Below are 15,285 nucleotides of genomic sequence, written 5' to 3'. Positions count from 1 at the left end.
CCTTAGTGTTTTATAAGCAAAATTCAGCTGCAGTACAACACACAGATTCTAAATGTGCTAGTGGAGAAGTTCTGATGAATATTTACACCTGTATGGCACAAATCTCCATCAGGATGCAAAACAGCACCCCCGTACCCCAAATTCTCTGCACCACACTTCCTGGGCAATCCCTTACTCCACTCCCCCTGTTTGATTTTCATCCTTAATTAGCTTTTCTGGTTCAAGAACCTTATTTAATTGGAACCACTTTTGTTTGTTTCTCTTTTATGTAAGTTTTTTCTTTGTGCAGCATAAAAGTTTGGGTGATCCATCAATGTTGTTGCATGAATCAGTAGTTTGTTCTTTTTATGGTTCACAAATAGCCTTTATGATCCTGTAGTTTTCTACTTTTATCTTGATGGACGTGCGGGTTGTTTCCACTTTTGCCTATTCTAAATACAACTGAGCATGCTGCTGTGAACGTTCTGGTACAGGTCTTTTTGTGGATCATAGGCTTTTGTTTCTCCTTGGAAAATACCTAGAAGTGAAACTGTAGGTCTGAGGACAGGTGGATAGAATTTGATAAGAAACTCCCAGGCTTTTGTCCAAGGTGGTTGCAAAATTACACACTCACCCAAAAGGTAAGAGCTCCAGTTGTTCCACATCCTCCCCAACATTTTGCTGTTAGTCTTCAAAAATTTAGCCTTTCTCACGGAGGTCTTTCCCTGTGGTTTAATTTGCATTTCCTGAGCATGCTGAGTAGAGGCAATTTTATTTCATGTGCTCATTTCCCATGTGTATATCTTCCCTTGTGAAGTATCTGAGATCATGCCCATTTTACTGAATATTTTCATTTCTGAGCCGTAGAAATACTTTATGCATTCTGCACACCCATCATCAGATATGTTTCTTTTGTATCAGCTTCTTAACAATGTCTTTCAATTAGTTCAAGTTTTCTAGTTGATTATCTCATTTGTCAATTTTTATGGTTTTTCCTTTCTGTGGCCTAAGACATTTTCGACTGCCCCCCACAATGCAAAGGCATTCCCATGTTTTCTTCTGAAAGTTTTATCATTTTACTTTTAGGTCTGTGACTCATCTCAAGTTAGCTGTTGTGAATGGTGTGAGGTAGGGATTGAGGTTCCCGTTATGCCACTGCTACACCTAAAAGTATTTTCTTCTCTTTCTTGTCAATATATGAATGGGGATCTATTTCTGGGCTCTCAATTCTGTTCCTTTGATCTATTCATCTCTTTATGTAGGTATCACAAAGTTTTGATTATTATAGCTTTAAAATAAGTCATAGAATCATATAATGTGATCCTTCCGACTTTGCTCTCCTTTTCCAAGGTTGCTCTGGACATTCCAGCTCTAGTACATTTTCTTATAAGTTTTGGAACCAGTTTGTCCCCAAAACAAAGAAGAAACCTGGTGGTGCTTCAGTTGGGATTACATTGAATCTAGAAATAACAATACCTTAAGGATATTATGACGGCTAATCCCTAATGAAAACTCTTTTTATATAGTGAGGTCATTTTAAATTACTTCTGGCAAAGTTTTAGTGTTCTGTGTAGAGATTTTGCATGGGTTTTATTAAAGTTATTTCTAGGCATTGGTCTCATCATGTTCTTGTAAGTGAAATTTTAAAAATCATTTTTCTAATTCTTTGTACTAGCATGTAAAAATACATTTGTTTGTATGTAAACAATTTATCCTGAAATCTTGCTAAGTTCTTTTAGACTACAGTTGCTTTGTACATTCTTTAAGATACTCTGCTGTCAACCATGTCATCCAAAATGAGTTTTACTGCTCTTTCCAAACTATTTTTTAAATTTTTCTTCTCTTATTGCATTAGCCATAATCTCCAACAAAATAATAATTGAAAGAGGTGAGAGTGAATCTAGTTCTCAATATTAGGGCAAAAGCGTCCTATATTCCACCATTACATATGTAGCTATAGATGTTTCATAGATTCACTGTATCAAAGTTCCCAACCACTCCTACATTGCTTCAAGTTTTTATTATAAACAGTTGTTCTATTTTCTCAATAATTTTTCTACATTATTTAAATCATTATATGGCTTTTCTCTGTTGTGTGGTTTTGGTGAATTACACAGATTGATTTCTAAGAGTTTCACTTTCCATTCAATTTGGTCGTGATACATTTCCACAATTATACATTACTAAATTCCTTTTATACCATTTTTTAAAAAATCTTATTTGGTATCTGAATTATGCCTGATATATAAAAGAATGCATTCTCACCTCCTCTATTTTATGAGAAATTTTGCATAAGATTGGTATTATTTACTCCTGAGATGTTTGAGAGAATTTTCCTGTGAAACTATCTGGACTCCCTCCTTTTTTTTTTTTTTTTTTTTTTTTGGTGGGGAGAGGGTTGCAATAATTTATTTAACATGATATCAAAACACAAACAACAAAGAAAATAAGTTAAGCTACAAAATTAAAAACCTTCTGTGCATCAATGGACACTATCATCAGAGTAAAGAGACAAACCAGAGAATGGGAGAAACACCTGCAAATCATGTATCTCAGAGGAAATTAATATAGACAGAATATATATTTTTAAAAACCCTACAAATCCAAAATAAACAGGATTTTTTGTGTGTGTGTATCTTGTTTTGGTTCTAAGGATCCAACCCAGGGGCATTTTACCACTGACCCACATCCCCAGCCCTTTTATGGTTTGAGACAGGGTCTTGCTCAGTTGCCAAGGCTGGCTTTGAACTTGTGATCCTCCTGCTCCCCCCCCTGAGCCACTGGGCTTACAGGTGTGTGCCACTGCACCTGACACACTGAGATTTATAAAGTGTACAAAGCATAGAATACACAGTTCTACAAAGATACACAAATGAGTGATAAACACATAAAAAGATGTTCGACAGCACCAGCCACTAGAGACATGCAAATCAAAACCACAATGAAATATCACCCATAACCATTGCGATGGCCATGAGGGAGGAAAAAAGGACCCACAAAATAACTATGAGCAAGGACGTGGAGAAAGAGGAGCCCCAATCCACTACTGGTGGGCAGGTAAGATGGGAGAATTAATATGGAGGACAGTTTGGAGATTCCCCTAAAGACCAGAGAGTTATCATATGACCTAGTGATTCCACACCTGGGAAACACCAAGAACTGAAAGCAGGATCTGGAATCGATGTGTGCGCACACGCTCACAGCAGTGCAGTTCACCACAGGCAGAAGGTGAGAGCAACCCAACCTGCACCCCAGGAGGAACAGACTGCAAGGGGCACATATAACTGTAGCTCCTGTTCAGTCACCAGGGTGGCCCAAGCACTGCCTAAATAGCTTGCTTGTATTACATCGCCCATTCATAACGACTCTTCAAATACATAAAGCCCCACTTTATGTAAGTGAAAATTTAGGATTGGCAGAATTTACTTAAGTCACTTACCCAAGAGGCTAGTGTGTTCATGGGAAACATTCAGGAGGTGTGGCTCTGGAGTTGCACTACACCCATGAAAATCATGGCAGTGTGCAAGGTGCACAGGTAAGTATCACTTATGAAACTGTTTTAACTCATGGCACTCATAAAATAAGCAGTGCCTCTATAGTAAGGATGCTTTTTTAAAAACAAGAAAGAGATCATCTGTCTAAAACGTATTAGATTCAAAATCCAACTTCAGAGATGCCACTGAACTAATTCTCCAAAGGTGGCACATTGAACAATAAAGTTAGTCACATTTACTATCAACCACGGAGCAGAACACCCCTCTCAGTTGTGTTTCGATATTTTATTTATGCCACTTTGCTTACCAAGAGCCCACAGTATGTTAAATAAGTTACTGGCTATATTTATACCATCATTACCAGTTCTCCATCATAAATGGCATGCAGAGTTCATTTACAATGAGTTAAATAGTAGAGGGCCAATTAAGGAACAGAAGGACACTGTAAAGAAAGTCTCATTCGTGCAGCCTGGCTGGCCCCGGACATCTAACGTTTGATCCGATGCTAAAATCAAACACGGCAGATCTGCAGTTTCTTCCTGGTTCCCTGGGAACCCCAAAGAGGCAGATGGTATTTGTTTCTTAAGATGAGATGTTTCATTGGGTAATGGATTTAGATCACAAGTGAAAAACAAATTAAACACCAACTGCATGAGGCACAAGGCGAACTGTACCTTGACTTAGCTACGTGTGAGCACAGTTCCAGAAAGGGAAGGCAGGACATCACACCAACATGCGTCTCCAAATAGTATTTTCTTCACTCGAAATTACCAAATGAGTGAAAAGAAGCCCGTGAGAGCTCCAGCTATTTTTTTTTTTAAAGAAATAAACTCTATCCACCCATGTTTCTCACTCATAAATGTGAGTTAAGAAGGCTCCAAGTTTCTCAGCAAGCAGAGCTAGGGAAAAAATTAGGTCAACCGGGTTCGGTGTTGACAGCGTGTCCAGCTGTTTATGGCTTCTCGTTTTTTCCATAACCCTAACTGGTATCAGTGTATGTAAAGTTCCTAACACTTCCAGCTAGGGAATACTTCAGAGGAGAAAAATGCTTTCCTCGGAGTTTACAAATGCCATTTGGTCTAATTTTTCAGTGAAGGTTTGTCTAGTTAGATTATGAGATTTTTTTTTCCTGGAGAGCAACAGCAAGAGAATGTCTCCCATGCTGTCAGAGAAACGTCACATTTTCAGTCCTTGGAAGAAACACAGAATGTGGTGGGCAAAATGTCAAGTGGGTGGGAGCCATGAGCCCACACGGGCCTCTGGAGACCTCTACGGAAAAGGCGCTCTGAGTAAGCCCCCACCCCAGCACATCTGGTCAGGAGAAACAGAGGGAAGCGGGTGGGCTGCGTGGCTCGGCGGGACTCCCGTGTGGTTCTCACCCCAGCAGACCGAGGACCGAGCACCCAAGGGCCGGCCAAAGTCAGGAGTCACTTAGGAAAACTGACTTCCAAACACTGGGAAGACTAAACACAGAGGGTCAGAGGCTGGATCCAGATGGGAATCAGAGGCAAGCTGGAAGCTGCTTTAGAGCAAGAGGACGGGACCAAGGAAGGCTCAGGAGGGACTCCGCAAGCTTCGCACCATGGAGCCTCTGTGACCAGCGTGCCCATGGCCAGCACCGGAACGGCTGGATTTCCCTCCTGACCCCGGGCTCCACGTGGGCCAGGCCAGCTGCCCCGCCATGCCCTGCTCCCTCAGGCACACAGTCAGGCCGTCAGAGATCTGGGCTGTGGTCTCCGCTGTACAGTGAATATGGTGTCTTAAAACGCAGGATTCTAAAAGCTTCCGTTTGAAGTTCATAATGTCCCGCGTGTCATTTTCAGGAGGCTGCAGGAGAGGCAGGTCTCAACCTGGTGGGGCGTCTAGCAGGAATCCAGGTGTGCACGCTGCTCAGGCACCTGTCCTCCCTGCGCCTGGACGTTCGCTCAGTGTGGTGACTGAGGCAGGAACCCGGAGCCTGGCGCCTTGGGTGCGGGTCCCAGCTTCACCAGCTCCGAGTTGTATGACCCTGGGCAAATTATGCAGCGTGGTTGGAATCAGTTTCTTCCAGCAAATAATGAGGAAGGAGCAATTCCTACCCCAGCTGGCTGTGAGCGTCAGCGGTGGGAGCCCCACCTACGGCCTTTCTGGAGGAGGAGGTGTGCAGGAGCCGCTTCTCCTGATGCTGGACGCGCGACCATAGCAACAAGGTCGTTTTTCCTCTTTACTTGATTCCAGGGTGTTCCATTTCAGGGAATTCCATAAAAGTAAGTTGTCCCTTCTATCGTAATATCTGCCAAAGCCCCTCCTTGAAGAAATTGAAATTTCTTGGCTGAGGTTCAAACGTAATGACTAAGACTTCATCTGTGAATCTACAGAGGCTTAGAGAAGGAACGGCCCCTTTACAACGGAGTCGCTATTTCAACTGCTGGCGGTGCCTGACAGTCACTAATCAAGACCTAACTGCCTCTGTGTACGCCTCAGACACTCCTGCACCCTCCAGCCTCCGGGCATCCCAGCGGTCACAGAAATGGTGACAGCTTGGATTCTATGGCTCTTACCATCACCTCCTTCATCCGGTTCCAGGGTCAACTTTCCCTGGGGGTATCCTGTGCACCCTGCTGGGCACTCCCACGGAGGCCTGGGTCACTCAGCGTGTAAAAGCCAAAGGACTGGCTCAGGCGAAGGGACGGGAACTCTGCTTTTCCTTGTGTAAGAGGCCAAAGGAGGAGCCCTGTCATGGCTCCAGCTGCCAAGCATTGTAAGTTTCTCAGAAGTCTGATGCCTCTGTACGTTTCCACATTTCCCAACTCTCAGACTCCACATCCTCAATTCCCAAACTCCACGTCCTCAACTCTCAGACTCCACGTCCTCAACTCCCAGACTCCACAGCCTCAACTCCCAGACTCCACGTCCTCATAAGTCTATTAAAAGTCACTTAAAATTTTAGGTGTTTTTGTACTTTACACCAACTCTGTTTCTTATGCAAATTCCAGATAATTATCTCCTGGGGAAATCAGATATCACAGATAAATAAGGAAATATACATATATATATTTAAGTTGTGAAGAATGACTATTTTACTAATTTTGTATTTATAGGCTAGGGTTTTGCCCACTACCATCTCCAAATTATTTCACACCGAGAAACCTGATGCAGCACAGAGAAGGGGAAGAAGGCCTGCGCAGGCCACTGGGAGCCAGGGGAGGCTCAACCCAAGTAGTTCCGAAGTCTGGTAAGCACATGGATAAGTCGATGGAGACAGTGAGGTCCAGGAAATGAGAGACGCGGAAAGACTTTGCTCTTCAGCATCGCTGACGAACCTCAGACAGCAGCAAGGAGCAGAATCAACCCACTTAAGAGTAAGTTCCTGTCACTGATTACCTTAAAAATAACTGCTCTGCTACCAGTGTTGGTAGTGCTTCTACAGAGGGACGTTTATCAGCAGGGAAGGTGGAATTCTGAGCCTTCTCCAAACCTGTATCCCTACATTGTCTATGATGGCAGCCACGAGCCACAGGTAGCAACAAGTGCTTCTCAAGTGAACACACCAGCACTCAAAGACAGTGGGAAATAAAGACTGTAAAATATCTCTGTAGTCTGCATTGGCAGCTTGTTGAAATCACAGTATCTTGGGTATATTGATTTAAAATAAGACACTATTAAAATTAATCTCCTATTTTGCCTTTTTACAGCTTTTTATGTGGCTACTCAACATTTTAAACTTATAGGTAAGAGGTGCATTTGAGGTCCACGTTACATTTCTTTTGGCCACCACTGGGTAACCTAGTGAGAGAAAAAAATGTCTATCAGTCAGCTTTCATTACTATAACAAATATCTAGCTAATGAACTTAAAAAGAGAAAAGGTTTATTTGGGCTCACAGTTTCAGAGGTTTCAGTCCACAGTTGGGTGACCCTGTTGCTTTGGCCTGTGTCATCAGCACATCGTGGCAGAGAGTGTGAAGGATGGAAAGGTCTTCCCACCTCCTGGCTGAGAAGTGGAAGAGGAAGAGGGCAGGGTCCTGCAATCGCCCTGGAGGGTAAAACCTCCCTCTAGACCTCACCTCGAAAGGTCCCACCACCCCCCAATTCTGCCAAGCCAGGGACAGCAGGCTCAGAGAAAGCAGGCATCCTCATGGTGAATGTCCCGTTCCCAGGACCGGAGACGCCTGGACAGAGAACTTACTGCTCGCTTCACTTTCAATAGGCAAGTCTTTCTACAGCGTCAGAGAACATTTATCAACTCATATCTCTGGTTTCGAGGTGATGACGAAGGTGTCGTACAGATAGGAATTAGGGACGAAAGCTCTCCACGGACGGCAGCCTGAACTGGGTGTGTGCAGTTGACAAGTGACGCGGAGACCGCATTACCCTTCCTGGACAGAGTTCAACCCTGCTCGGTGAATGCTCCGGCTCCCTTCTCCTGCCTCTGCCCTCCATGGACCAGAGGCGTCTGTGTCCCTAGGACTCCTCGGGACAGCAGGTGGAAACAAAGAGCTCTCAGCAATTCCACCGCAGCGAACATGGTCTCCATGATCTTGCAAGTTACTTAGAGATGCAAGAAGTTAGGAAAACAAGAATTGGGAACCTGGTGAGGTAAAATTAGGAGATTTCCCCCATCGTGGACACCACAGGAGATGTGAGAGGCTCTGGAGCTGTGCTGGGGTGGGACCCCCATCTCTGGGCTCTGGAGCTGTGCTGGGGTGGGACCCCCATCTCGGGCTGCCTTCATCATCTGTCTTTCTTATTTATTATTATTAATTGAAAGCATAGTCATCAGCAGAGGAAGCTGGTAAGGATGGAGATACCAGTGCTGCTGACCAAGCAGACAGAGCCAGGCGTGTAATGGAGCTCTTCGTAGGGTCCCGACCACGGGAAAGCTCCCAGGTGGCTCTGGTCCCCTCTCCAGGTCCCCTTTCTAGATCTAGACATTAGCTCCTGGGAGAACAGGAAGGCCCCTTTCCTGTTGGACAGTTCCGCTGCTTATTGTCACTCAAGCTGGCCTGAAAGCCAAGGGATAAATTATTGCCAGCTCTTACCACCAACAGGAAAACGAAAGCGATCATGCAATTATCAGCACCATCCTACCAAGAGGCTGTGAAGTTCCAGGTGCTCAGAACACGTCTGCACCAAGATCTGGGGTCCTCTATTGTACTGACTGCTTTAATCACGGAAATCCCACATTGGCATAGAGTCCATATCTACATCAAACCTGAAATAAGAGTTTCATTTTCCTTTATTTAAAAAGTCCGATGGATTAAACTTGTCTCCATGCCTCTTGCATCTGCACCCCGGGACTCCTCCCAGGAGGTGTGCCGACGGACAGGTCACTGCACCCAACACGCCTTCACCTCGCGCCTTCACTGTACACAAAATGTTTAAAGGTTAATTATTTGGAAGCTTAAGGTAGTTTTACTGGGTTAAATATAGAAAGTAATTTTTATCTCTAAAATATAAAACTTAAATATGATGCAACTGTCAATATTAGAGCACAACACGCAACCACCAATGCCCAACCAGACCACCAGTCCCACTTCTCTGTCTGCAGCCCAGTTTCCCATCCCCAGGTCCCTCTTCTGACAGAGTTGTTCTAAACATCAAGTTCATGCAGGAAATGAAACTCTTCATGGGTGAGAAACTGACCAATGGTGTCTCATTCTAAGGCACATTATTGCTTTCAGAGTTTTCCAGAGCCAACGTAAACCAACAGCTGCATTTCAAAATTGAAATGGAAACTCAGATATCATAAGTAGGACCAGCTGCTTTCTCTTTGAGTGAAATTGTCAAATTCTATATATTTGTGTAGAGCAGTTTGAAGGCAGAAGTGACAACGTGCCCAGTTTGCTCACTCAGTTAAGGCTTGCTCTGACACCAGGTTCAGAATCCAAAGTGTTCAAACACAGGTCTCCATGCCACATCATGAGAGCTTTTAAATAAGTCACAGAATTGAGTGTTCAGGGGAACGTTCAAGGCTATAAACAAACGCCCTTTCCTCTCCAATGAAAGTCCTAACAAGGTAGGTCCTACTTATTATGTAACACACAAGAAGTCGCGTTCGTATCTCCTACCAGCTATAAGACCAGGTGTTTCAGTAGAACTAGTAAATGATAAAACAAGCACAGCCCAGCCTCTAACCAACAGTAGTATATTCGACTGAGCCCGATGACGGTTTTTCCCTGAGTTCTGTGACTTCAGGTGATGAGAAAGCCATATGCAAGCAGAAGCTGTACCTCCAGCTCTGAATGTGGGTCTTTCCAGGCCAGCAAAGTGCAGTGTGATACATCCAGGAGATGCTGGGCTGACCCTCAGCTGCAGCTCCCAGCTAGCACCTGACCCCGGGAGAAAGATACTCACACTCCACGACGCGTGGCATGGCCAAGACATGGTGCTCAGTAGGTGATCCTTCTAAATGGGTTTGCACTGCCGTGTTTTTGGTTCACCATGGGATGCAATCCATCATTTGATCAGCATGTCTTAATGTACTTCAGACCACACCCCAGGAAATTATCCCATGTTATCATAATAGAAGATGATTAAAAAATATTCAGATGCCAGTTGGACTAGGAATATTCATATACCTGTACTATGGGGGGGGCAAGGAAGTTGGCAAAGAGGAGGAGGAGGAGGACGAAGGTTGAAAGAGTAGCTTTTGCACCAGCTCGACTTTGCTTTATACATAAGTGCCAGTGAGCGATACAAGGCCGCATCATGCTCATTAAATTACCAAAGCCAAAACAGTGAGATTCTGCTTCTCACATGTAAGGGACTCAGAAGAGCTTCTGGTTTTGTTTTTAGCACAATAGCTATTGCTAGCTACAGTTGACTCAGCGGAAGCTGGCAGACCCTCTGGGAAGGAATACGGACATAGGCGTCAACAGCAAGTCGCCATCTGACAATGGCGGACAGCTCCATAGCTCTCTATGTACAGCGTGGAAAAGGTCTGTTCCCTGAAGGTCCACGTGCTAGAGGCTTGGACCTCAGTGTGGCAGTACCAGCGGGGCCAGTGGAAGGTAACTCAGTCCACCATATTGGGAGCTAATGCTGGTCTCGAGGGCTGGGCTGGGTCTTGTAGGAATGAGTGGTGAGTGAGTTCTTGTGGTCATGGGTCACTAAAGAGGACACTCCATGTGCTCAGGGTCTGCTGCATGTGGCCGTTTCCCTTTCTATTCTCTGCCAAACTGTGACACAGCCAGGGGACCCTTGCTGGGACATGGTCACCATGCTATTTGAAACTTCCAGGCCCCAGAACTGTGAGCCAAATAAATTCCTTAAAGTTCCCAGCCTACGTATTTTTGTTATAGCCACACAAAATGAACTAATACACTCAATAAGTTAAAAAGTATAAAAGACAGAGCTAGGTCTTGCCAGAGTTCACCTTAGTCGATCACAGCAGCAAAGTCTCATTGGTGTAATCATTTGGTGTGTTCTATTCTCAGATGCTTTGACTTTGTCTTTTCTTTCAAATGGGCCTCTACTGAGGGTAGCACTGTTTTGTTTTTATCTTTCTGTATATTGCTGCTGTTTGCCCTTCGTTAATGAAGTTGGAAGTGAAATCAGATGGCCAACCAGCAACTGAGATGGTTTTCTGAATGGCCAACTAATGAACCTGGAGGGTAATGAGAGTGTCTTGAAATGCCCACAGGGAACCCTGGCTCTCTGATCTTGCTCTTTATAATAGGCGAATCCCTGGCAAGGTACCAGTGTTCACACCACTGTTGAATGTACTTCAACACATATGCCAGACTATAGAAAATGAGAGAACAGAGTTCTTGCAAATTTAAAACTTGATTGCTAAAAATGTGAGTGAAAGAATTAGAAGAGAAAGTCCAAGTCTCCCAGAAAGTGAAGACAAAGAGAGAGCCATGAAAAATGCACAGGAGAGACCAGAGAGGCCGAGAAGCAAGTGAGGAGGAGCCCAGCGTTGACCCACAGGGTGCCTCCAGGAACGAACAGGGAAAACCTAGGGGGACTCATCCAAACGGCAAGACAGCAGGTCCCAGGGCCAAAGGGAGATGTGGCTTCCAGATTGCTCCAAGTGCCACGCGGGATTAATAAGAGGCAAACATCATTATGAAATTTGAGAACACCAAGATTAAAAGAGATCCCAAAAGTGTAATGAGAGAAAACAACACTGAACCTAGAAAGAGAATTCCTTTTTTTTTTTTTTTCCTTTTAGCCTTGTATTTCTTCTCTCAGCAAGAAAAAACAAAGATCAAAAACTTCAGGATTAAGAAGGCGTACAACAGGGTTAGAGGTCAAGTTTGAAGCACACGGAACCTTGTATGGTTTCAATCAGTGTCACAGTGAAACGAGGAGTCTTTATTCAACTGCTTGCATTTGACCCCTTTCACGGAAAGATGTGGAGGTCATGAAATTGGAAAAGAATGTAATCAAAGCATATTAATTGGCCCTGTAGTGAATAGTATTTGCTTAGATATAACATAAACATTACTGGCTTTCAATTTTCAGCATCAGCCTGAATATGTAATGTGAAGTTTAGAGTTGTTATGCAGTTGACAACCTAAGTGGCGGGAAAGTGCACACACAGTTTACACGGGTTGGAAAGTGGAAGGGTAGCGAGTAGAGAAAAGGGCACAGTGCCTCACCTTTGCCTCATAGGCTAGATTCTAAATATACGATGTAAAGTTTTCAAGGAAACCAGAAATAGGGCTTTTTTAAAAAGGAGTAAAATAGTCAAAATTCGTATGGAAGAAATTGATGAACCATGGAGACATTTCTTTGGCCTAGGATTAGTGCTGGGATTGGGTGGGAGTCTATTTTACAATCAATTACAATCAATTCAAGGTCACTATATTAGTGATTGCCAATTAAAAACAAGAAAAACCCTTGCCTGCTGTGTACACGTCAAGTTTTTAGAAGGCATTGCTAGAAACCCACAGGACACCACTTGGGGACATTTTGTGCATGAGACAAAAGATCTGTCGTCTAATTTACAGGCCACAGAGTGCGTCCCAGGAGCGATTCCTGAGGCTCCGAAAGAACTTTCTGGCATGCGCTGGTCGTTAGTGTGTCTGGACTCCGCAGGTGCTTTCTGGGCTCACATGAAGAGGGGCTCGCGGGGCCGCCCCTGAGCCCCAGGGCCTCCCTGCCTGGCTCTGCAGGTGGGGGTAGCTCTCAGCCACAGGCCTGGTCTGCTGAAAGTCCTGGCAGCCCTGTGACTCTTCACGCTCCTTTGTTCTCCAGTATAAAATATTCCTCTCATACGGGTCTTACCAGCACCTGGTTCTGCAGGATTTTCTTCCACGGACTCAAGCCACTTCACGCATGTTGTTTTGATCATCCTTGTGAGGAAAAATCATTTTCCAACAGTGTGAGAAGTGGAAGGTGGACACCATTAATCTCATTTTGAAAATGAGATGCATTTTGAAAATGAGGCTGCGTTCCTCAGCGGAACTTCCCTTTTCTAAAACTTGCTTGGTACTCGGCGGACGCGTGCTAGCAGAGGGGGAGACCCGCTGGGTGCACAGAAGAGGCTTTAGGTGGAATTTTAGTCATGAAAGCGCAAATGATCCCAAATGGTTCCGCTCCTGTTCTAGGATTTACAGGAGGTTTGCCCCACTAACGACTCTGAAGGTTACAGAAACTTCTTTCAAGGGAAAATAACAAAACCCAAATACACACTAGGTTTTTCCTCTGGGGGAAAAAGTTTATTGTAAACAGAACCAAAGAGGAGGGAGAAGGGGGCCGAGCAGAGTGCCTGTAACACAGCCCTGGCACCAGCGGGGCCGGAGGTCGCCTCAGAGTGGCCTTCCTGAGGTCCCGGCTCTCTGCCAGCCAAGAGTGCCCTGGAGGGCGCGTCCTCTGTGCCAGACGAGAGGCCGCAGGCCTGGGAGAAAGCAGAGCCTGGGACAGTCCCCCAGCAGATGGCTTGGGTTCCACTTCCTACCAGCAGGCAGCCCGGAAGCCCTGGGCCTGGAAAAGGCAGCCCCGAGCCAAGGCTGAAGTGGACGGGTGGCCAGGCCCTGAACGGAAGCCATACGGGAACTGCCTTGTGATTCAACAGGAGCCTTCAGGTGGCTTTGCATTAAAAGCAGTACTGTCAGCCGCGTCCCTGGGTCCGGTAACCCCCCTTCTCCAACCCTCTTCTTTTTTTTGTAAATTTTACAAGCTCTGTGATTTAGCAGTGGAAATTCCCTAAATATAAATTAAGCATGATGTCCACCCCAGAAGTGCTTCCTGGCACGCCACCACGAGTGTGGGATTAAAATCTCTCCTGTGATTCCTGGGAGGGTAAGGCCACGTGTGTGCGTGTGCGCATGTGTGTGTGCACGTGTGTGTGTGCATGTGTGCATGCATGTGCACGTGTGTGTACACGTGTGTGTGTCTTGTCCCCGTTTCTCCCTCTTTAGAATCATCCTCCATTACATGAAGATGCCTGGTGACGATGACACACTCGGTGTCGGGAGAAGGGTGTTCCTGAGTTTCCCGGCCCTGCTGGAATACAGGTCGCACCTCTGAGAAGCGACACCTAGTGTCTGCACAGCCACAACTGCTGTGTGAACAGGTTTCCACCAGCCACCACCATAACTGTGACGTCCCTTCCACCCACCAAACAGCCAGGCCACAACTCCTGCCCCTCTGAAGAGGCAGACGCTGCTGCCTAGCCAGGGGTGGATGACGCCATGCAACCAGCCACCTGGCCCTAAGGACAAGGTGACCGCCGCTCGCTCTCTCACGTGGCAGACCAGCCTGGGTCGGTCCTTTCAGCGACAGTCGCTCACAGACCACCCTGCTGCTCCCTCTTCACGCGTGTGTGAAGGTGGGTGGGAAGGGATGAAGGAACACCGCGGTGACTCTTCCGGTCTCTGCCGAGATGTGACACCTGTGACCTCTGCTCACATTTCATGGGCTGAAGCCAGTCACAGAGTCAGGGGGCAAGAAAGTGCAACTGCACCACGTGTCCCCAAGGAAGGTCATCACCACATCTGGGAGCACCCTCAATGGACCGCAGGTCTCTTACCAAGGCTGGAAAGAGCAGGAGCCACCGCAGAGTCCAGGAAGACTCCTGGGTTCCCAAGACACACAGATACACGTCCCATCTGCTGCTTACGCTCCTCACCGCACCACAGGGCGCTCACAGCTGCCCGCCAAAGAGTCACGGAGCCGGGCCTAGAAAAGGCATCCGGAGGGGCCACGCTCCCAGCTCCTGGGCTCAGCCTGGCAAGTGAAGGAGGACATTCCTTCTGCTGCTGAAGATAACAGAAGAAAGGAACGGACACCATCATCCATGTTCCCTGAGTGTGTCCTGGTCCTGCATAGGAGAGTGAGGGAATGCTAGTCTCTGGTAAGCGTGGTAAGACTTACCTCGTAAAGGGACGTGGAAAGAATTTCCTTCCAGCCATTTACAGGGGACCAAGAGAATATTTCACCATTGCCTATCCCTTAAAGTAGATTCAGATTTTTCTCCCCATTAGGCACTGAGGGACAGAGTCTCCACTTGAATACAAACGAGTCTCTCTTAGTACATACAGAATAGCAAAAGAATGTCTGCACAAATCTTGCTTTCCCAAGAAACAGTCCAAAAAATTTGTTATCTTAGAGAGAGAAGCTGAAGGTCAAATGGGAAAGGAGACAGAAGAGGAACCTTATTTTCTCTAGCTCAGAAATACTTTCCTAGCATTCCTTCTCTGGTACATTAACCCTGCCCTGCACCCTGAACTTTTCAATGGGGAGGAGTGAAGGAAATTTATTGGAAGGGGACTTGGAGGCTTTTAGTAAGGTTAGAATGCTGCTTACTGTTTACTAGATACATGGAAAGACTTAAATAAAAGTTCATGCCAACAGCATTCATCCAGGAGACCAGCTGTTCTC

The sequence above is a fragment of the Sciurus carolinensis genome, chromosome 7 (genome assembly GCF_902686445.1).
Source record: "Sciurus carolinensis chromosome 7, mSciCar1.2, whole genome shotgun sequence".
NCBI lineage: Eukaryota > Metazoa > Chordata > Mammalia > Rodentia > Sciuridae > Sciurus > Sciurus carolinensis.
Note: the sequence above shows the minus strand (reverse complement) of the source record.